The 23,155-nt window shown below is 38.2% G+C and overlaps 1 protein-coding gene and 1 long non-coding RNA gene across 4 annotated transcripts in view; one reads left to right on the top strand and one right to left on the bottom strand.

Annotated features, from left to right (window-relative positions):
• sipa1l3 (signal-induced proliferation-associated 1 like 3) overlaps positions 1-23,155 on the bottom strand; it is a 93,619-nt gene that overhangs the window by 44,429 nt on the left and 26,035 nt on the right. For 2 of the 3 annotated variants that reach the window (XM_082182438.1, XM_082182440.1), the window contains exon 2: positions 2,229-2,362. The exons of the other annotated variant lie outside the window; for it this stretch is intronic. The gene's annotated coding sequence lies outside the window, so the exon portion shown is untranslated. The remainder of the gene's footprint in view (positions 1-2,228; positions 2,363-23,155) is intronic. 3 annotated transcript variants of the gene reach the window in all.
• On the top strand, positions 4,292-9,940 carry LOC309508139. Its single transcript, XR_014209412.1, has 2 exons — positions 4,292-7,073; positions 7,111-9,940. It is a non-coding gene; the product is annotated as an uncharacterized lncRNA (long non-coding RNA).

The following is a 23,155-nucleotide window of genomic DNA, read 5'->3' on the forward strand; positions in this document are numbered from 1 at the left end:
TTGAAAAACCAGAAACGGATTGGTATGACTTGTGGTCAATACACCAAACTACTACCAGTTCACAAATATGGAGGGAGTTTTGCCTTATCCGCTTCTTTATAACACCTAAGATAAGAAACAATCAAGACTCCGGACAACAAGATTGCTGGAGGCAGTGTGGACAGTTAGAAGCGGATCACACACACATTTTTTGGAGCTGTGAGAAAATTCAGTCTTTTTGGGACAATGTGCAGGTTTAGTTATGTCGGAAGTGTTTGGATTTAAAATACCTAGAACCTCTATGTTTCTACTTATGGGAAATATTAAAGGCATAGTTCCTAAAAGTGATCAATATTTATGTAAGGTGCTTCTTGCGGCTTGCAAAAAAAAACTATAACTAGGAACTGGCTTAAAGATACTACTTTGAAGTGTAAACAATGGTTTGGAATTATTGAAGAAATCATGGTTATGGAAGAACTTACATATATTCTAAAGACGAAAAAAGGTGCTTTTAAAAGGGACTGGGAAAAGTGGTTGATATATAAAGAATGTAAAGACATTCTCAACCAAGTAAACAGTAATGGTTATTAGAATGGTTAACCTCACCAGTTTGGCTTTGTTTTGGCTTTGTTAGTGCATACATATAATTTTAGGTATGTAGGTATATGATGATTGATATTTAAGAATATGCGCGGATATGTATAAGTATAAAGCTGTCTATGTTATGTAGCATATATCTGTGATGTATTTATGTATAATTCCTTCTCCTCCCTTCTGTTAATATTGTTTTTACTTTAATTGTTCATCCTGTAAATAAAAAATAAAAGTGTTACAAATTTTATTTTTATTTTTTATATTTCAACAAGTCTATGATGTTCAAAACGACGACTATGATGTGTCAGATCTGTGCATTAGGTCTTAAAGTGACAGCAGCCTAATATCCCTTCTGTAGTCAATGTTAATCAGAGAAAAAGAGATACTCACTCACTGTTTTAGACTGAATAACTTCTGTATTAATCTATACATAATGAATACAGTGAGGACTATGCATTGTGTTATTTTACATTTCATTATTCAATTTCTGTACCTGAATACTACTGTTGAACCTATAACTATTACTGTACCTGAAAAACTTAAAGCACTGTTTCTTGTATGTATGTGTGCTATTACAATCTGTTCATTTGTCATTACTGACTGTTTAATTGTATTTATTAATTTATGATTAGTTATGGCTATTAGATTTTGTTGTATTATGAAAACTGGAATCAGGAATTTGAAACTTCACTGATATCTAAAATGTTGGTTCAACTTTATTTATTAAAATAAGTCACACAATTGAAATAAAATGTTCCAATATATCTATGAAGCTCAAACATGCCATCTAGTTGGGCTGCTCGATTATGGGAAAAAAAAATCATAATCACGATTATTTTGGTCAGTATTGAAATCACGATTATTTCACATGACTTTGGGAACGTGTTGCATTTATTAAAAAGACACCTTTCAACTATTCTTAAAATGTTTAAATTTGAACATTTATTGTACTTTTTGAACTATCAAAATAAATAATATAACAGATAACACTTCAACAAGTATTTTAATTTTCCCGCAGGTCTACCACTTATAATGCGAGAAATTCCCCCACAAACATTGATTCACTTTAGCAAGTAGATTGTATGAGTAGCCTAAATTAATCCACACAGATTATAAAATCAAATCTATCATTTTAAAACTTTTGCAAAGACGCAATTTCACAAACCGCGTGAGTGTTCAGCGGCGCCGCGTCTTCTCTCTCTCTGTCTCTCAAAATGGGTTGGACAAGGCAAACGTCGAAACTACACTCTCGCGTTTAGGAGTCGGGACATGGGGAGATTGTCACTTGCACAATCGGGCCAGCATTGCATCGTAACTAAAGTTGATCATTTTCACTTCTTTAAGTCTTATCAGTTTAAACATTCAAGCTGAGAGAGTTTACGGCTTCGGGAGGGGCGGAAGTGCGCGTGTCATTCAGAACATAAGAGTGTTCTTGCAAAACAGAACATGGAAAAATAATCGTTTTTACTCGATTGTACTATTTTGGTGATCGTTGGGAGCCAAAATCGAAATTCAATTAATTGCACAGCCCTACCATCTAGGCATTGAGCTCACTAGATTTTGAGAAACCAAATATAACTGAAGATGCACAATAATGGTATCCAAGTAATGATCTCACAAGATGAAGACACTGCCATCAAGATGAGGAAACTTACAGTACAATGAAACACGGTGAACTCCCAGTTCTAGGTCATGTTTAAGCAAAATTCCAGTACTGAGGAAGCCATGAGCTGTGGGTCAGTCAGTTCCTTAATGTGGGCGTCAGCAAGCCGTCAGAGGATGGAGGGATCTGTCAGAGAGACCAGAGAGAGACATTAGCATTACTACCTGCTGCTATAGAAACAGGAGCTCACCAGAACAACAGTACAAGCTATCATTACGTGTTTGTGTGTGTGCGCGTGTGTGTGTGTGTGTGTGTGTGTGTGTGTGTGTGTGTGTGTGTGTGTGTGTGTGTGTGAGAGAGTGTGTGTGTGAGAGAGTGTGTGTGTGAGAGAGTGTTTTTGAGAATCAGGAGAGAAACATGACAATGAGAGAAAATGACATGGCACATGTCAAAATAATAAGCTTGATATAATGAATTACAACACACAAGGTGCGATACAACATCCATGAAATAACAGTAGATATGGCATGTGTGTGTGGCAGTGCCAGCCCGCAGGCATCTACCCACTGTCTCCTCAAACAAAAGAGTCAAAGCAAAACTGATGGGTACAAGCTGACAGCTGCTGCTCTTGCCTTCGTACCGCTAATACGGTTCGCTCTTCTCACACACACACACACACACACACACACACACACACACACACACACACACACACACACACACACACACACACACAGAAGGCTTTGGAATGTCTCCTCGTAGTATAGGACATCAAAGGCAGCCTAAGCCTGATTCATAGCTCATGAATTTTGGGTTTATCTATCTCACACAGGCGTAGACACGAGCTGTTTTAGAGGGAAAGATAAAAGTCTGTGTGTGTGTGTGTGTGTTCCTGACCTTCTATACGCACACACACACACTCATATACTGAGGGGACAAGAGGAGACACGCTCCGACACACAAACATTCCCTGCGGTGTCAAACATTATGGCCTGACAGACTCCCGCCCATCGATACCGATCAATTCAGCTCTATTTCCCCTCCAGACTGTTTGTGTGAAGGTGAAGTGTGTGAGCGTGTCTATGATAGCGGAGATCGGCTGGTAACGGTGTGCTGGATCGTGGACCTCTGGCGATACACACCTACGTTTAGTTCACACTGGGCGTCTGACACACGCCTGATTCCATCAGTGAGAATTTACAGCTCTGACTGCCACTACAGCAAATCACATTACAACCCAGTGCTGCTTCACCATGACAACACATTACAGCATGCTCCACTTCATCCAATTAGGCCTGCCAAGACTCAAAATACAGCACACTAAGGCAGTGGGCAGAGAAAGGGTATTTTGAGGTTAGGCACACAGACAGTGTTCTGTGCACAGACCTAAAGGAGCAACATGCATGCTTGTCTACGGCATGTAGGGATGTGCAAAATAAACATGTTTCCAAAATCAATTAGTTGGTGGCTTCCAGGAACGAATGGTCAACTAATTGGACTTAAAGGGATGGTTCGGAGTAAAATCAACCTAGGGTCCTTTGCACCATGACCTTGAGCCAAACACCCCCCCAGAAGCTTTTTTTTCCATTGGTCGAACATTATTAAAGTTAGAGCTTATTTAGAGATATCAGCCGGATGGCTTAATGCAGGCGCTAATGGATCCAAGGCTGTATCTCGTAAATTACCCCACTAATAATGCCCGGAATGGTCCCAAACTTCTACAGTAGTACAAATAGGTTCTGTACTCATAAAACGAGGCATTGGAAAGTTTGTAAGTACATCAGGAGTTTATTTAAATAACACTTGCCTGATGGTTAATGCTACCGCTAACCTGGACGTCGACGTCACTTCCGTGATTTGGGAAAAGCATGTAAAAGTCCTGGCAGAAAGCGATGCATAAGGATGTAGTGTAACGACAAATTATTATTTTTTCCGAAGTGTTGACAACTTAGTGTTAACTAATAATTGTTGCAAACTGGTACTACCAACAAAATATTAGTGCATTCCTGGAACTGGGCGTCGTTACACCACATCCTTATGCATCGCTTTCTGCCAGGACTTTTACATGCTTTTCCCAAATCACGGAAGTGACGTTGACGTCCAGCTTCTGTGTTTGGCTCGAGGTCATGGTGCAAAGGACCCTAGGTTGATTTTACTCCGAACCATCCCTTTAAGGAAGTCCTGAACAATTAGGCTGGGTTCAGGTGCACCAGACAGGTATAAATGCCTTTACATAAGACTCATTCTGATATTAGTGTGTGATAGAATGGAACAAAATGCAATGTCACTAAAGAAAATGAAAATGAAAAATATAGATATAAACTATACTTTTATAAATGGACAATGTTTACATAATCTCAAAATAGCAGATATTTGGCATTGAATGGATAATGCATGATTTCTGCATCATGCTGCATTATATTAGGTTGCATTATCTTTCACAAAAAAAAAGTGAGATCTTTTAAAAATAAAAATAAATAATACATTTACACATTGATCAAAAGTACAGTAAAGACATTTACAACGTTTCAAAAGATTTCTATTGAAAATTTTAAACTTTCTATTCATCAAAGAATCTTGAACAAAAAATAACTTTTATCAACACTGATAATAAACGTTTCTTTGAGCACCAAATCATCATATTAGAATGATTTGTGAAGGATCATGTGACACTGAAGACTGGAGTAATGATGCTGAAAACTAAATTTGAAAATATATTAAAATAAAAAGAGTTATATCTATATAATCTCACAATATTCATTCTGTTTTCAAATATTGTAAACATTGTGTTAAAAATGTTTGCTGAATTTAACATTTTAACATATATCTGTATCATTCATTAGGTTAGCCTATAAATCATATCTTTATATCAGACCCTTCACCTTTAAATGATCAGCACTGGCTACCACTAGTTATAAAATTCCCTGTAAAATAAAAACACCTCAAAAGAGATAAAAAATTCCCATTTTGCATGTATCATTTAGTGGGACAGAGCTTTGGCAGACACTGCAGGCGCTGACGCAGCACGAAACATCAGAGTTTGAAATGGGAGCTGCACTGTGACATGCAGTCACGTTTGCAATGGAGAGCCACACATTAGAAGGATTATTCAATCTGAGCCGCATTAATATTGCAAAAAAGTTGTTATTAGTGTGACTATTTCAGTCTCTCTGACTTCCGAAGTTTTCTGGCAAACGAGTGGCAAGTTATCCTCTGAAACAGAGCAGAATCGGCACAATGTAATGTCTTTATATTTATGATGCTTTGACAGGACGAGAGTTTCCTCGGCTCAACTGTTCTACTGTGCCCCAAATACGTTAAAAGCTCTTTGGGAAGCTCTTGTGGACAATTTCCCACTCTTACTTCAAATTCAGCATCTTGTAACCATCCTGACAGCTGAGAATTACAACGGTTGGAAGGGTGACAGTGGAAACACAACATCCTGTTATTGAGACGCAACTGTGACAGAAGCGAGGGCAAGCTAACAACCTTCGCTGGCACGGAGTCTGGGGCAGAGGGATGTGTGAAACGGGACAGATAGATATTATTTCTGTCCAGAGAGCAGTGCGTTTACAGTACGATCTGCTGATGAATTAAAATGTGAAATACACTGTGGGGAGTTTGTAGAGGGCCGAGGGAATGCCTTTCTCTCAATGTAGGATAATGAGGAGCAAAGATACCGGAGCAGAAGTTTTCATTTAGACCAAAACCAAAACCAAAAATGTTTGAGTAATTCAATTTGGGTAATTGGGAAACTGAAATCAGTGTGCTGTTCAGGCCAGGGTGTTGTGTGATAAATTAAACCAGTCAAACAAATTTTACATATTGCTACTTAAGCATCCATTTTGGTCACACTGCTAACATGCTGACCTGTTGTAGATTTCCTAATTGTGTGCAATAAATATATGCTTGCTGACACTGTAAAAACGTGTCATCGGAGAAGCACTAATATAACATTAAAGGGACAGTTCACCCAAAAAAATATTATTTTTTTTGTGTATCATTTACTCACACTCAAGTTGTTCCAAACCTGTATGAGTTTCTTTCTTCTGCTGAACACAAAAGAAGATATTTTAAAGAATGTTGGTACCCAAATTAGATGACGTGCCATCAACTGTTCGGTTACTAGAGCTGTCACTTTTGTGAAAAAATCCTGTTCGATTTTTGAGACATACGTGTTCATTGAATCGATTTTCCACGTCTAAAGACGTTTCCATTTTAAACGCCAAATATAGGCAAATCCACGGACAACTAACAGGCATTAGCTCGAACGTAAAGAGGGCGCGCCGTGCTTGAGACGCGCACAAGTCAGCAAATATTCCTGATGATTTATTGGCGTGAAGTTTCGTGCACAATGACAAACAGGTGTGCAACATTCTCGAAAAACAATAAGCAGAGTGGATTGCCATAACATCAATGAACAACATTACTGCAGTCTTCAACATGGCTGTTTACCATTAGAAATGTCAAACAAATTTCGCCTACGTAGGCGATTGTAGACCGTAGTCCGAATCTGTATCTGTTTGCATGAGACTGTTAGCCTGGCAAGCCAGACCTACATCAAGATGTTTGGTCTGGCAACTCTCCATAGACACGGCTCAATCCGAGGGGCGGGATAAATGGCTGTCTTTCAAATTCCCTCTGCACGCAATAGGACAGCGCTTCAACCAACCAGAGCGTTTTCCCAACAGCGGAGCTAGTTGATAGATTCAACTTTTGCCATATCTGGCCAGCAAAACTACGAACACATCTTCCTTTTTTTAAGAATGACTTAAGTGCCGTTCTTTGCTCTTTTCTCAAAGAAAAGCTTAACTCCAAGTCCTCCAGAGTCGCGGACAAAGCCGATTCGAAAGACTGTTCTCCAGCAGCAGCCGTCATTCTTTGTTTTCAAGTGGCAGTGGGAACCGTCGCAACTCTGTCGTCATTATGTTAAGCCCGCCCCGCCTACTCTATACACGACGTGATTGGCCTGACCCAATTTAGGTTTTTGCTCGAAAGTCAATGGAGAGTTGCTAGACTGCCCTGGCTGCAAAATACATTTTGCTGCCGCTAGGGTGCGTCTAGATTTCTAGGCTATGAGACTGTCTGAATACCAGCAGAATTCACATGTTTGTTGTAAAAAGAGAGACATTATGCAGAGGTATAATTTGCTGTTATGCGTGTTTGTGTGACACGCGTTCGCTGCGGATGTATCGTGACGAGCTGGACGCGCTCCGAGAGAAGGCCGTTAAAATCGATTCCCTATGTTTTCGAAACTTGCGTTGGTTGGTCCGATCGATTGTGCAATCGATTTTCGAACGTAAAGTGACAGCCCTATTGGTTACTCATATTCTTTTTTTTTTTACAAGTCGGAAATAAGGAAAAAAGTTGAGCAAGAATCGTTTTGGAATCGAATCGTGACTCCCAGAATCGGAATCACATTGGATCAGTAATTAGGGAGTTTCCAAAATGAATAAATTAGCTGAAATTGTTTATTTATTCTGTTTCAGCCAAATATTTTCTCTTACTGAATTTTCAGCACATCACTAGACAAAATGTATAAAGAAAGTGTGTGTTGAAAGAGAAGAGTTTGACCTTGATATGGAAAAGCTTCAGCCTCAGGCACAGTCTCTCAGTATGGCTGCGACTGCAACAACACACACATAACAACAACCGCCTTTACATGTCGCCGAGGCAAGATATCATTTTATATACAACTTGAGAATAAGCAGCACATACAGAAAAACTTCACTTCAAACTCAGAGAGAACAAAGAGCTATTCATGGTTTCCCGAGAATCAATCTCTCAGCGTTATCTCATCTCTAACACCCCAAGCCAGCCTCCGCTCTTCTAAGTCCAAATCTAAGTTCGCAGATCCATGATAAAGCCCACACCGCTGCTGGATTCATATCATACACACACACACACACACACACACACACAAATGCACAGTATTGTGTCTCCATCACGGCAGTCATGTGAGGCTTCATCTGATGTCGGGATCCACATTCATTCTCGCCGTCTGATATCAAAAGTAAAGTCGTAGCTATCGCCCTCGCATTCTCATGTTGGGGAAAACAGCTTTATGATTCACGTGTTGATGGTACTTGATGGTTAAAAACCCCCTGAGAAACCTGAGATTACATAAGCCGAACTCTTAGAGCACAGGACAGCCATTACAAACATCTCTCGACTGCTTTAAAGAGATCTCTCAATGACAATCAGTGGGAGAGCTGCCAAAGAGCAATTTCCATCTATTACGCCTGATGACTAATTACTCTCCTTCAGTTCCAAGAAGTGCTAGAAATTATGCAATAGGAGGAAACATCAAGTCGAAGTGAAGAGATACTAATAATAATCCCTCGCAGTTTCGCTTTTCCTCCAGACTTCTGCTCAACGGGGGTCACAGTCCAAGCCGTTACAATGGCTTCTTCGTGACAATATAAGGGATAAAAGGTTTAATTCTTGGTAGCTTATAAAACTATGCTGACAGCACTATGCTCCTAAAGCCTTACGTCAGGTGCTTCAAAACCATTTCTCCTCAAGCTCCCCAAAAGTCTTCCTCTGAGGCCTTCTTGCATTCATTAATTCACACACACACACAAAAAATTCACATTTACTCACACCAAACGCGCTTTCAAGTCACGCTCAGAGCGAACGCTTTTGTTGTGTTCCTCGTTTTCTTTTTTGTATATGACGATTTTTTGAATGTGACGATCTGTGCATGAGTGTTACTTAATGTGATATCTTTGGTTGTAAAAGAAACAGACTTTTGAAATAATAGACTTAATTAATACAAGTAACACCACACGAAATACATTAAAGGCTTTGTTGTGTGAAAATTGTGTTCGTTTTTATTTTTATTTCAGTTTTGTTAAAGGAACAATACAGATATTTACACACTGAATATTTTTTGTGTGTGAAATGTTTTTGTGAATGAATTCCATGACTATACATTTGTTTTGTGTAACTGGTGGCTTATTGAGTTATCCTGGGTTAAATTCTTATGTTTGTGGTAGACCTAATTCTACCTGGCAACCAAATTTATTAATTTCCAATTGAATTTCTTTTGTACGGGCATGCCACCGTTACATAAGTATTGTAGGAAAATGTTTTCCGATGATACCATCAGGAGCTGGTTCAATATTAATATTCAGCAATATATTCAGCCCTTCAATATTAGTAAATCAAGTAGACATTATTGTGACCACTATGTATTTTCAAACTGACAACGCTAATATCTAGAGCAATGCGGCCATTGGCTTACAAACGTCTCATTTTTAATAGATCAGTGCATTTTCAGGTTCGCACAGGTATTTGAGAAGTGATCTAAACATGAGTAGTGATCTAAACATCTAGACTAATGTTTCACAACATGAAAAAGTGTCCAAATACTTTTGACTTTATTCTAATATTATATTTCTAAATAATATAAAACCTAACCAACAAAAGTGTTTTGCAATATTTTGTTTAAAAAAAAAAAAAAGTAATGTTTTTTCTCTCTTAGGCTCCCAAAGGCTGCATTTATTGATCAAAAATGCAGAAAAAAAAAAAAGTATTATTGTGAAATATGATTACAATTTCAAGTAACTTTCCTCTTTTAAAATAATAAATAAATAAAATGTATAATTACAATTTTTCAGCATCATTACTCCAGTCTTCAGTGTCACATGATCCTTCTGAAATCATTCTAATATGCTTATTTGCTGCTCAAGAAACATTTCTGATTATTATCGGTGTCGAAAACAGTCATGCCGCTTAATATTTTTGTGGAAACGTGATACTTTTTCAGGATTCTCTTATAAATACAAAGGTCAAATGAACAGCATTTATTTAAAAAAGAAGTTGTCTTTACTGACACTTTTAATCAACTAAATGCTGGTTTCTTGTTGGAAAATAATTTGAATGGTAAGTATACGTGTTTATCAATCCATTTTTATATGTGACTTAAAGGGATACTCCACTTTTTTTGGAAATAGGCTCATTTTACAACTCCCCCAGAGTTAAACAGTTGAGTCTTACCGTTTTCGAATCCATTCAGCCGAACTCCGGGTCTGGCGGTACCACTTTTAGCATAGATCATTGAATCGGACAGGACCATTAGCATCTCTCTCAAAAAAATGACCAAAGAGTTTCGATATTTTGCCTATTTAAAACTTGACTCTTCTGTAGTTACATCGTGTACCAAGACCGACGGAACAAGAAACTTTGCTGCCGTACCGTGAGTCCAGCAGGCGTAATGATATGACGCAGCGCCTGAAAGTAGTCCCCAGCTCTGTAACTTCCAACGTGACCGGGACTAAGTTGGTCTAACCTATTAGACCTATTTTCAGGCGCTGCGTCATATCATTACGCCTGCTGCACTCATGGTACGGCAGCAAAGTTTCTTGATTATTACGCAGGAATGAGAGTATAGTTCCTAGCCATATCAGCCTAGAAAATCACAACTTTACATTTTCCGTCGGTCTTAGTACACGATATAACTACAGAAGAGTCAAGTTTTAAATAGGAAAAATATCAAAACTCTTTGGTCATTTTTTTGAGAGAGATGCTAATGGTCCTGTCCAATTCAATGATCTATGCTAAGCTATGCTAAAAGTGGTACCGCCAGACCCGGGGATCGGCTGAATGGATTCGAAAACGGTAAAACTCAACTGTTTAACTCTGGGGGAGTTGTAAAATGAGCCTATTTCCCCAAAAAATGGAGTATCCCTTTAAGTGAGGCTGCTATATTATAACAATATCAAATGAGATTAAGGGTTTTGATTCGCACACATTGACATTCTTTGAATAATCCAAGTATGATCTGCATCAACCCCTGCAGTGTTTTAAAAATCAATATATTACATGCTTTCAGAAACACAGTTCTTTTGTTTAAACAGATCCTCCAGGAACTGGGGATCTGGCAGGGTCTCTCAGACTCATGTTTGACCCAGAGCAGGAATGCAGGGATTCAGGCCATTTCCTCCAGCTGTCTGCCTCCAACTCTTCACCCAGAGAACAACACTCATATCTCCTCCTCAGTTCTATAAAGGCTTTCGCACTGGAGGAACCTTTCCATAGTTCCGAGAACTAAAGTCGGAAGTACCTGCTTTTTGGCGTGTTCGCACCGCAGGAAATGGGAATGATTTTAGTTCTAGGAACGCCTTTTGGGGGAACTAAATTAGCTCCTACTTTGGGTCGTATGGTCTAACCCAACACAATAGAAACGAACAGGGACATGAGTGTACGCTGATTGGCAGACCACCAACACCAGCACCAACCTTTTTTTAAAGGGGTGGTTGAATCTGATTACACTTTTCTAACTCTGTTTAGTGTGTAATGTTGCTGTTTGAGCATAAACACCTGCAAAGTTACAACGCTCAAAGTTCAAAGCAAAGGGAGAGATTTGCTTTTAAAGAAATTGCTTTTTAAGGACTACAACAAATGGCTGGTAGGACTACACGACATTCCTCCCAGTTTAGTGACATCACTAACCCTAAAATGTACATAAACCCCGCCCCCAGGAACACGATTTATAGATTATCAAGACAGAATATGCTAATCAATGACTAGAAGATAACTACACATAAGCTACATAAATTCATCAACTAACCATTCAGAAATGTTGTCTACATGTTGTCTCTTCTTGAGTCTTTCCATCTTTCTGACTCCGATTTGAACATAAAAGGCTAAAAGTTTTTAGACACAAGCTCTTGAACACAAGCTCTTGAAGCTCCGCCCTCTGTGCCGGGAGCACCAGCTCATTTGCATTTAAAGGGACAGACACAAAAACTGTGAGTTTTTGTCACCCTCAAAAACTCACAACTTTAACATGCTATATAAAAATATCTGGAGTATTTTGAGCTAAAACTGCACATACACACTCTGGGGACATCAAAGACTTATTTTACATCTTGTGAAAAGGGCATTATACCACCCCTTTAAAAGAAAAACTGTGTACACACATTATAGCCTACACATTTACTATACGAACTAACTCTACGAAGATGGAAAACAGTGATAGATGGACCTTTCGACCTTTACTGAGGAGAACATCCCATGTGACTTTGAGGGGACCAAGTGAGCTCAGCTAGCGACACTGGGCATCAACCACACGGCAAACACTAATACTTATTCGTATACTGTTAACTTTCTTTGTGTAACAGTACAGGACTGGTAAACCGACCGTAAACTAATGAAGATGGAGAATGGGAGAGCTGTGTGCTCAGGCTATGGCGTTCTCAGTGCCGTCAAAATAAGTCACAACAAGTGGTTGTGTGAATGCAATCAGAAAAATGGTCTAAGGGGAACATTTAGTTCTTGGGGAACTACCCTGGTGGCTAGTTCCTATAACTAAGTTCCTATAACTACCCGGTGCAAAAGCCCCTTATAGCCCATGTCCTCCACTCATTTCCTTGCACACTTTCTCTAGTTCTTTTTATTCCCTTTCTCTCTATTATTTTACTTCTTTTTTTATATATAGACAAAACTGTGTCCCCACTCTCTTATTCTCTCTGTTGGCAAACTTCTGAGACAGTGCCAACAACCGCAGGGGTCCCGATAATGATGACAGCCTACAGGACTGAATTACATCCCCACAGCTGCTAGAGCTACATCCGTCTCCCGAGAGAGCCAATGTACACGTATACACACACACACACACACACACACACACACACACACACACACACACACACACAGCACTCAAGCTGGCACACATGACTACTGTGTAAAAAAAGGGTCATAGGAAGTGCTGGATATGTTCACTTGTTTACAATTATTGAGCTGTCAACACAATTCTTGAAACTATGCAATAATTACTAAAGAATACTGTTTTTTAATGCTGTCCACCCCATGCACAAAACCCATAATAATTTATCTAAATTTCAAATAATAGAAAATCATAAATAATACAAAACCAATTACATGAGTCACACCTGTCTGTAATGATAGTGTAATGATCACAGTAGATTAGAAAGATCTGTTGCAATATTTCTAGTGTTATTTACCTCATCAATTCAATTAAATTCATACTATAGTCGGTCCAAGCTCAACACTCATCAGAAGAGCAGTGCAGGAAACACTGGTGTGACGTATGACGGAATCAGCGCTGACATTGAGGGACTTTAATAGACGGGGAATTAAATTAGCATGCAAGCATCTCAGGTTCTTCATGTATTTTCATAACCATGTCCAGGCATGCACCTAGTTTAACCCGATCTAATTAATGTTATGATATACTGCCGGATACATCGATACTTATCTGATCCCTGAGGGGGAAAGCTGTGACTAACATTTAGCTAGGCGAGACACAGCAGCGAGTCCATGGAGGCCCATTTGGGGGGACAACTCATGCCGTCCTGTGATTGAGTGTCATCACATAATGAATGTGTATGATGAGAGCTGTGCCATGAGGGGCCGAAGACACAACCGGTAACTGTAGTACACCGCAGACAGCTTAACAAGAACTGACAGACCTAGTGATGAGGACGAACAGCATCCGGTGGGGACAGACGAGGCCAGGCCTGAGTGAATCTTCATCGGCGAATGCTAAAGCTTCCCTTCCTCTAGTTTTTGCTTTAAAAAAAACTAAATCTGCCCCAGGATAGACACTCACTTTGGATTAACATTGGGTCAATCATAGATTAAAGCGTCTTAATTAAAACTTCATCCCAGACAGCTACGAAAATAACAACTGCAACAACAACAACTGAAACACAATATTAAGTGTAAAACAAGATGACATGGCCTTGCCCGCCGAAACATTGTAATTAATAAATCATGTTAACAATATTTGTCTCATTTAGGGCAACTAACTTTGCGGAAGAACTGTTTATTCATATTAATAATAATAAAAACAATTATTGTATTATTAATTAATAATATAAACAACACTAATAAACATCCACCATTCACACAGTGAACACTCTTCATAAAACAGCCTTTTTTCTCATTTAGGTCAAACATTAATTGGGAGAAGAATTGTTTATTTCCATTATATTCATATTTTAATTTGTATTAAAGCTACTCCTACTAATAGTACTAAAGTAACAAGATAAATTATTATAATTAATAATAATTATTTATAACCCTTAAGTCATTTATAAACAATATTTAGATTCCATTCCTTAGCAGAAGAATTGTTTATTCCTATTTCTATTGTTGTTGTAATTACTCCAAGTGAGACACAATTATAGGCTGTTTTGTGAATGCCAAGTAGCACAGAAGTGAGAATGGTTTGCACTCACAAAGGTGTCCATATAATGAAAGTGTATATCTTCAAACACGGCTCATTCAATCAGATTTTTTTTTTATTTTTTTTTATTTACTTCGGGATGTTTGTTTCTGGAGCTAAAAGGGAAACTTCACCGATTAGCATTAAGCTGTATCAGTAGAAACCCGGTAGTATTTTGGAGTGACCGTGCTTCCCGTGCGAGAGATTTCTGTATTGTGTGTCTGGAAAAAAACCTCTGATGATGCAAAAATCGTCATTTAGCTTCATCATCTGAGGCTTTTCTGTCCAGAGGCGAGAGACTCCAGCCAGTAGGAGGAGCTCGTTCCGCATGTCTTCAACCCGCCCATAGGGGGATCTCACGATAAAACGCCGTCTTTTCAGTTTCCAGTCGACTAGTAGCCTAGTTGTATCATTTCTTCCGATACTGCCCTCTGTAACCGGTAGGCGTGGCTTGGGAGTGGCCTCGTAGGGCAGTGAAGCAAGTGCATTCTGGGAGTTGTAGTCTTTTATCCACATCAGCCAAAAATACATTTTCTGGCTTTTCTCAGTCTAGAAGGCACCAACTTCTAAAATAATTTCACATTTCTACTACATAAATGACCCAATTTAAATACACATTCATCTTTCCAGCGGTGAAATATCCCTTTAATTGCACATTATATGGTTCTCGCTCTCTTAAACATACACAGATGTACACTAACTCTCAGGGGACATGCTTTCAGATAAACTGAGATTAATAACTTAAATCTAATAACCACAGTATAATCAGATGGAATGCAAGAGAGTTAATTGAACGATAACTCATTTACATGTGCACAAAAGTTATTTTCCCATGAATCTACAGAGGTATCCAAAAGAATCTGGACACCCACGTTTTCCAAAAACAACTTTTTAAAAGGGTTTATGCTGCATGTCTTTAAAATTTGCACCTCTTCTGATACACATATATCAGATAGATCAGCCAAAGCAAGCATGTGGTCCGAACTCATCTAACAGAACTGAACCCTCTCTAACCCCAAACTAACTAACCAACCCGACCAAACACACAATAGCATGGGTCATGAGGCATTAGAAAGGGGGAGGAGGGTTACTGTATTCGAACAAAAGAGTCTCTGACACAGTTTCTCTTCTGTCTGCTCCTCTCCCTCTTTTTCAAACAAAGAACTTGCATGCGTGAATGTAGAAAATGCGAGAGAATGCAAACGCATCTGCAAATGCCTGGCTTTGCATGTATTACTGCATGTGTGCAGATTTCTGAATGAGTCTGCAGAGCTCTTGTGCTTTCACTAGCAGATCAGCCTCCGAAGATGCCCTAGATCGCTTTTCCCTTCGTTGTGTAAAGGATCTGAGTGGCTCTTTGTGGGGAAAGGGCTTTTCAGAGCTGTCATGAGAACCAGATAAAGCAGAAGCCAGTGCTGAGGATGATGGAGCCAGTGATAGAGATAATGCAGCTACTCTAGTCCTAATGAAACGACGCCTTTCTCTGAGTTACACCCACTAACAATGAGATTGGGAGGAGAGAGAGAGAGAGAGAGAGAGAGAGAGAGAGAGAGAGAGAGAGAGAGAGAGAGAGAGAGAGAGAGAGAGAGAGAGAGAGAGAGAGAGAGAGGTAGAAAGAGAGAGGTAGAGAGAGAGAGGTAGAGAGAGAGAGAGAGAGAGAGAGAGAGAGAGAGAGAGAGAGAGAGAGTTTGTGATCCATGTTAACTAGAAGAGGGAATTTTACTCCGTTCCCTGTTTGGGACCCTGGGGAGTCAGTGTCTTGTTTGTGATTGTTTCCTAGCATACATTCAGCTCTAACATTGTTTTCCCAACGTCTCCAACGTTCATAACCCAAAAGTTCAAAAGAAAGCAATTACATCAGTTTGCTAAAAAAAAAATATTTTAAAAAAAATGCAAGAAATCGTATAAATCTAATTCGTTACAATATGAGGTCCATAACTTTATGCTTCAATAAATAAGGAATCAAGATAACCTTTTGAAGGAAAGGTTAAAACATTTATTATTTGAACTCTGAGGATACAGCTGGAGAAAGATAAAACCTATTGAAGGAAGTCAGAATTAAAGGGATAGTTCTCCAAAAAAATGCAAATTCTGTCATTAATTACTAACTCATGTCGTTCCAAACCCGTAAGACTTTCCTTCATCTTCAGAACACAAATGAAGATCTTTCCATCTCTCCATAAACAGCAATGCAACGAGCTCTAACGTGCTGCGTAACACGAGAACGAACCTCATTGGTTCTCACACGTCAAACGAACATGATTGAGCTTCTGTTTACCACAGCTGATGTGTGTGAGTTGATGAATGTTGTAAATAAAAGCCTAAATTAAATCCGTTCAGCATATAAAGCGATCGAGTCTTCAGAAAATGTGGACTAAACCGCTCAATTCATATGGATTAGTTTTACGATCTCTTTATGAACTTTTTGAAGCATCGAAGTGGTAGTTGCGTAGCTGTCAAAGGAGGGACAGAAAGCTCTCAGATTTCATCAAAAACAGGGCTCGAATTTCGGCGCGGGATTGCGGGTATTGCGCATAATTTGAATCATTCCCGCAGGACTCCCTTTTATAATGCGGGAAATTCCCGCAAACATTGATTCACTTTAGCGTGTAGGTTGTATTAGTAAATTAATCCACACAGATTATAAAATCAAATCAGTCATTTTAAAACAATTTTACAAACAGCGTGAGTGATTCAGCGGTGCCGTCTTCTATCTCTCGTCTCTCAAAATGGGTTGAACAAGGCAATCGTTAAGTGCGATGCAGGCGGCGATAATACACTCTCGCGCTTCGGGAGTCGGGATAGACGGAATTGTGACTTGCATGATCGGGCCAGCATTGCATCATGAGTAACTAAAGTTTACCATTTGCACGTGTTTTTTCAAGTCTTACCAGTTTAAACATTCACGCGATTTTAAACTACTTGCGCTGTCTTACTGAGAGATGGGTTTTTTTTTTCTCTGCACACATACATAGAGTAAAGCCGACTCACACACAGCTCGCGGGTAAGAAGTTATTTTTCGTGGATTTTATCGCTTTAACAGTCAAAAACATGCGAAAATTATGTCAATTTCGGTCTTGGTGAGTATCCTCTAAACACAGTCGGTTATGTCTTAAATAAGCATTAATCGCACGTGACCGTATAATAACAGGATCCATGCACGAGCTCTTACAGTGACAGCAGCATTATGTGTCTCATTCATTTGGTTGTCAAAACAACAAACCATAGCTGCCATTTTAAGGAATCAGGATTAATAGCCTATGTATTTAATTTAGTCATGACTAAAATACTAGGGATGTCCCGATCAGGTTTTTTTGCCCTCGAGTCCGAGTCCGAGTCATTTGATTTTGAGTATCTACCGATACCGAGTCCCGATCCGATACTTCTATAATACATAAAAAAAGAATAAAGAAGAGCGAAAAAACAGATCCAGGATGTTCCTTATTTTTTATTTAATTCACCTTATTTTAACATTCAACAACTCCGTTAACAAACAGAGCACTTCTGTGAGGTAGCTTGAACAATCAAGTAATAAATAACATAAATTCTTCACTTTTGGACTTTAGTGCAACAGTAAATATAAAAAAACAAACAAATAGCATCTCAACTTAAAATACCCGGCAGGCATGTAAACAAATAAAATATAAAAGTGCCACAGTGTTTGCAAAGCCAGTAATGTGCTTTTAGGAACTGCACTCCTAACTCTTACGCCGGTTTCACACTGCACGCGTTAGCAGAGTATTTTAACATGGGATTTTTCAACGCCCATGTTAACAGATTAGAGCATTCACACCGTATGCAGAGGCGGCGCGGCAGTGCGTAGCAGGAGCAGAAGCAGCAGTGCCGCGATCGTTTCGGCGCCGAGTCTATTTTTGCTGCGCCGCTTACGCTGCATTAAAGTGACAATCAATGCATTGATCATGGCCAAAATACACCGCAGTTTTATCCAAAAAGTGCATTGATGATATCTATTGTGTTTTAAACAGTCAATCAAATGACCAACAGCAATTTAAAAAGAAAACAAATGTCCAAAAACAAACTTGTTGCCAGAACAATAAAAACAAAGATGAACCAAAAGTTATATAAATGAAATTATTAATAAAATAAGCTTCTTGACAAGTCTTTTCTCTTAATTGTATTTGAAAACGAAATAAAGCAATGCCAACTTATCCATTATAGAGTACTCTGTCTGTACACAACCCGCGGTTCAGCCGCGCGTGACAAACGCTGCCAGTGTGAAAGCAAAACGCGCGTGTCCTGCTCCTGCTACCATACGCACTGCTCCTGCGCTGCTTACGCTCTGCTCGCGTGCAGTGTGAAACCGGCGTAACTCTGTGCCACCGCATAACTATAGATGTGTTAAAACATAATGAGAATATATATATATATATCCGAGTCCTGATCGGGAGGTAACGTCCGATTCCGATCGAGTCTGAAAACACGTGATCGGGCCCGATTTCCGATCACATGATCGGATCGGGACATCCCTATAAAATACTACCCAAGTGTTATTTTTCATTTGATTACTTTATTCAGTCTCTGTAGTATTTCTGAATACTAGTTTTAAACCTAAGCAAAAACTTATCTTTATTGGGATCTCTATTCTATTGTATTTATTTGTGCTACTTTTTTCAATTTAATTCAAAGATTGAAATCAAACTTCCTTGTGTTGTGTAAATTCTTAAGAACAAAAATACCCCATTGTAAAAATGCAATGAGTGAGTATACATTTAGGCGAGATAAATGTAATAAAAAAAAAAGTCTAAACTCCAATAAAAAATCCCCCCATAACAATCACCTAAGGGGGGATTTCCTCCACATTTTCCAGAATGAAATTCAGGCCCTGAAAAAGATCTTCATTTGTGTTCTGAAGATGAACGAAAGTCTTACAGGTTTGTAACAACAAGAGTGTGAGTAATTAATGACATAATTTTCATTTTTGGTCAACAATCTCTTTAAATGATATAAGAATCTCTCCACTTACACAAACAAATGAAATCAGTCGCTCTCTCATAGTGAGAGTTTGTGGCTTTTTAAGACTCAAAACACCACGAGTGAGGAGAAAGACAATAAATAAGGGAGAAGAAAATAAGTAAGAATGTGTTCGAGAATATTTTTGTGGAACGCACTCACTCAAAAAAAATTTACAAGTTCAGAAAGTTTATTTTCTTCATTTTTCCCAAATTCTGTTTGACGAGGACGCTTGCGATCTGAACATCTGAAGCACAGCGTAAGAGACTACAATGTGTGGCTCTGTTCAGAATATCATCCTACTCGTCACACTACAGCGTGCAAAGTTTCAAACCGAAATACCCACATGACCCATATTTTCCAAGATTTCCAGTGAGACAAATGAACCGGAAGTTTTATGAGTCATGGTTTTCAATGTCATCCTTGACTCATTATTTGACCAGACTGCCAATAGTTAAGCCATTTTTTTTACATGAAAATGGTTTCATTATCTCTAAGATGATAACCAAGCCAATGTGATGAGGTCATGTAACATGTGACATGAGGACATCAATGTGACAAAACTACAGCCTAATGTGTTTTACATACAGTTCTGTTCAAAAGTTTGGGGTCAGTTGGGTTTTTATTTCAAGAAACAAATACTTTTATTCAGCAAGGACACATTAAATAGACATGTTACAAAATATTTCAACGTCAAATAAATGCTGTTCTTTTGAATTGTCTAGTGCCCTAGTCAATGAAAGAATACTGAAAAAAGTAGTACATTTATAAAAACAAATATTAAGCAGCACAACTGTGTGTTTTTTGTATTATCAGCATATTAAGATGATTTCTGAAGGATCATGTGACACTGAAGATTATGCTAATTATGCTGAAAATCCAGCTTTGCATCAGAGAAATAAATTTTATTTTAAAATATATAACATGTAAGTGTCTGTATTTTGTAGGCTACTACTAAAAAGGATCAAGAATTTATAACAAATATATTAAAATCTATTTTTATGAATAGCTAACACTAGAATAGTTCGCCCGGTTCAAATCTCCCAATTTTTAATGAACGCTTAATCTTCAATTTCTGCTAAACACACACAGGCACAAAACCAACCCAATATAACTCCTCTTTTAGTAATTTTATCATGGAGTCTCACTTGCCCCAAAATCTTACCAAAGTCAACACGCTTACAGGAAGAAAAACTGACACACGACCCCCAAGCATTTCTTCCTTTTATAATGTATAACAAGCATCTAGTGTGGTTTTCATATGGTGTAATAAGCATAGGTGTTGCAGTATTGATGCGGGGTGAGCGGTAACACAGCTGAACGAGCCGCTATAATCACCGACAGTGGCTGAATTATTCATGCGCGGGCTCCTCCCGGCCTGTGTGTTTGTGTTGTAATCCCAACCCTCCCACGACTCCTGAGTGTATCCCCACTCTCCTGCACGCCACATTCCTCACGCCTGTGTGCCAGGATGCGTAACGTTTGCACTCACAATATAATACCAGCATGGACGTATTTCCCCAGCCTAAACACACATTCTTAAAAAAAAAAAGACATTTTATCTGGTAAGTGAATGATGTGGTCTGAGATGATGTCGAGCAAAATGTTACACCCCACCCACAAACCCGTGCAAGTCTCAACATGTCTGTGTACAGGAGACCAAAGAACAAAATTCAGTTTAAAGGGGTGGTTGATTATGATTTCACTTTTTTAACTTTAGTTAGTGTGTAATGTTGCTGTTTGAGCATAAACAACATCTGCAAAGTTACAATGCTCAAAGTTCAAAGCAAAGGGAGATATTTGCTTTTAAAGAAATCACTTTTTAAGGACTACAACAAACAGCTGGTTGGAACTACACAACATTCCTCCCGGGTTAGTGACATCACCAACCCTAGAATTTACATAAACCCCGCCCCCTGAACACGATTTATAGATTATCGAGACAGAATATGCTAATCAATGACTAGAAGATAACTACACATAAGTTACATAAATTCATCAACTAACCATTCAGAAATGTCCTGTTGCATTCTACAAGTTGTCACTTCTTCTTGAGTCTCTCCATCGTTATCTGAATCCGGTTTGAACATAAAAGGCTCAAGGTTTTTTAAATTTTCAGTGCATGTCTGTGTGAGTGCAAGCTGTTGAAGCTCCGCCCTCTATGCTGGGAGCAGCAGCTCATTTGCATATAAAGGAACAGACACAAAACGGTGCGTTTTTGCTCACCCTCAAAAATGTTCAATTTTAACATGCTATATAAAAATATCTGTGGAGTATTTTGAGCTAAAACTTCACATACACACTCTGGGGACATCAAAGACTTATTTTACATCTTGTGAAAAGACCATTATACCACCCCTTTAAATTCAAAATTGTTATGTTGATTACTGATCAGGATTGTTGTCATTTGAGATTTATTTTTTACATTTCATCAGAATTAATGCACTTTCACCAATAAGCACAAATCAAAAAGACTATTTCAACTCGCATCAATGGTTTATTTTACTCATTTACTAATGTACACACAAAAATGAATTTTTGCCTCGTTAAATTTAACGAATTAAAATAAGCTAAAGTAACACGATTGTTTAATATTTTGTCACAACTTAATTTAATTGTGTTCAATCAACCTAATATATTTAAAACTGAAGTTTACTTAATTTGTGTGAAAACTACATTTTTGTTGACAACTAACTGGGCAGTGGATCTGTAGTTCCCAGCATGCTTTGCAAGGGACTGCATTAGGAGGGTAAATTTAGGGATTAAAGTGTTATTTTATGTGTTTTTTTGTAAATGGAAAGATGTTGTTAGTTAATGTTAGTGTTTAATATTCAGTTATGTTAGAAAACTTTCTGTAATGTTTTAGAATTTTGTGGTTACCATTATGCAGAAGAGTGGCGACTGTTTAGTTTAGGGCTGTCGGGACTCAGTTTACACTAAACATGAATTTAACCTCTTTCGCAGACCTGCATATTATGTAATATTCAATATTACTCTGTAAAAAGTGGTTTTAATCAAATTGAACACTAGTAGCTTCTATGATTGGAAATAACTAGCTAAAATTATAATGTAGGTGATTTTAGGCAGGGCAAAAATTAAATGTCGTCAACCTGACAAAACTTTATCTAGCAGGAATGACTAAATTAATTTAAGTTCATACAACAAGATTACAACAAATCATTTCAAACAAATTCGATTTTGTTGGAAAAATGTAATTCATTTTCGTGGAAAAGTTTTCCTTAATTTAATCAAGTTCATTCAACAGCTTATTTTTTTGAGTGATTTATAATATTATCATATAAATGAACGCTCCAAAATTATGAAAACTGGTCGAACTGAAAAGCTTCTCAAAAGCTAAAACAGCAAAATTGCAAACAGTAATTACAATAATTCCTATTAAAACGACGGCAAAAAATACTTTATATTGTCACACGGCAAGTGCATTTATTCTGCAACCAAAATCACAACAATATGGTTGAGATTTGTTGAAAAAAAAAAATAGAATTTTGTTGTTTTTATTTTGTTTCAACTAAATTTGTGTCATCTTTTTACGTCAACAATATTGCGTGTTGATATAGTCAGTTAGTGTTTAAGTCATGAAGTAAAAAAAAAAAAATTTCATTAATGAAATGAACATACTGTACAAATCACAAAGGACCAATATTTGAGTCGTTCCTCAGCATTAAGTGCACATCCACGGGGACAAATGTGAGGCGTTTATCAGTGAGCAGACTCAGTCAGCAGTTAACTTCAACATCGTGAATTTACAGGGCTCCGCATCCCTTCGAGATATGTTGTAATCTAACTCCCCC

This window comes from Leuciscus leuciscus (assembly GCF_965113295.1).
Source record: "Leuciscus leuciscus genome assembly, chromosome: 10".
Lineage (NCBI taxonomy): Eukaryota > Metazoa > Chordata > Actinopteri > Cypriniformes > Leuciscidae > Leuciscus > Leuciscus leuciscus.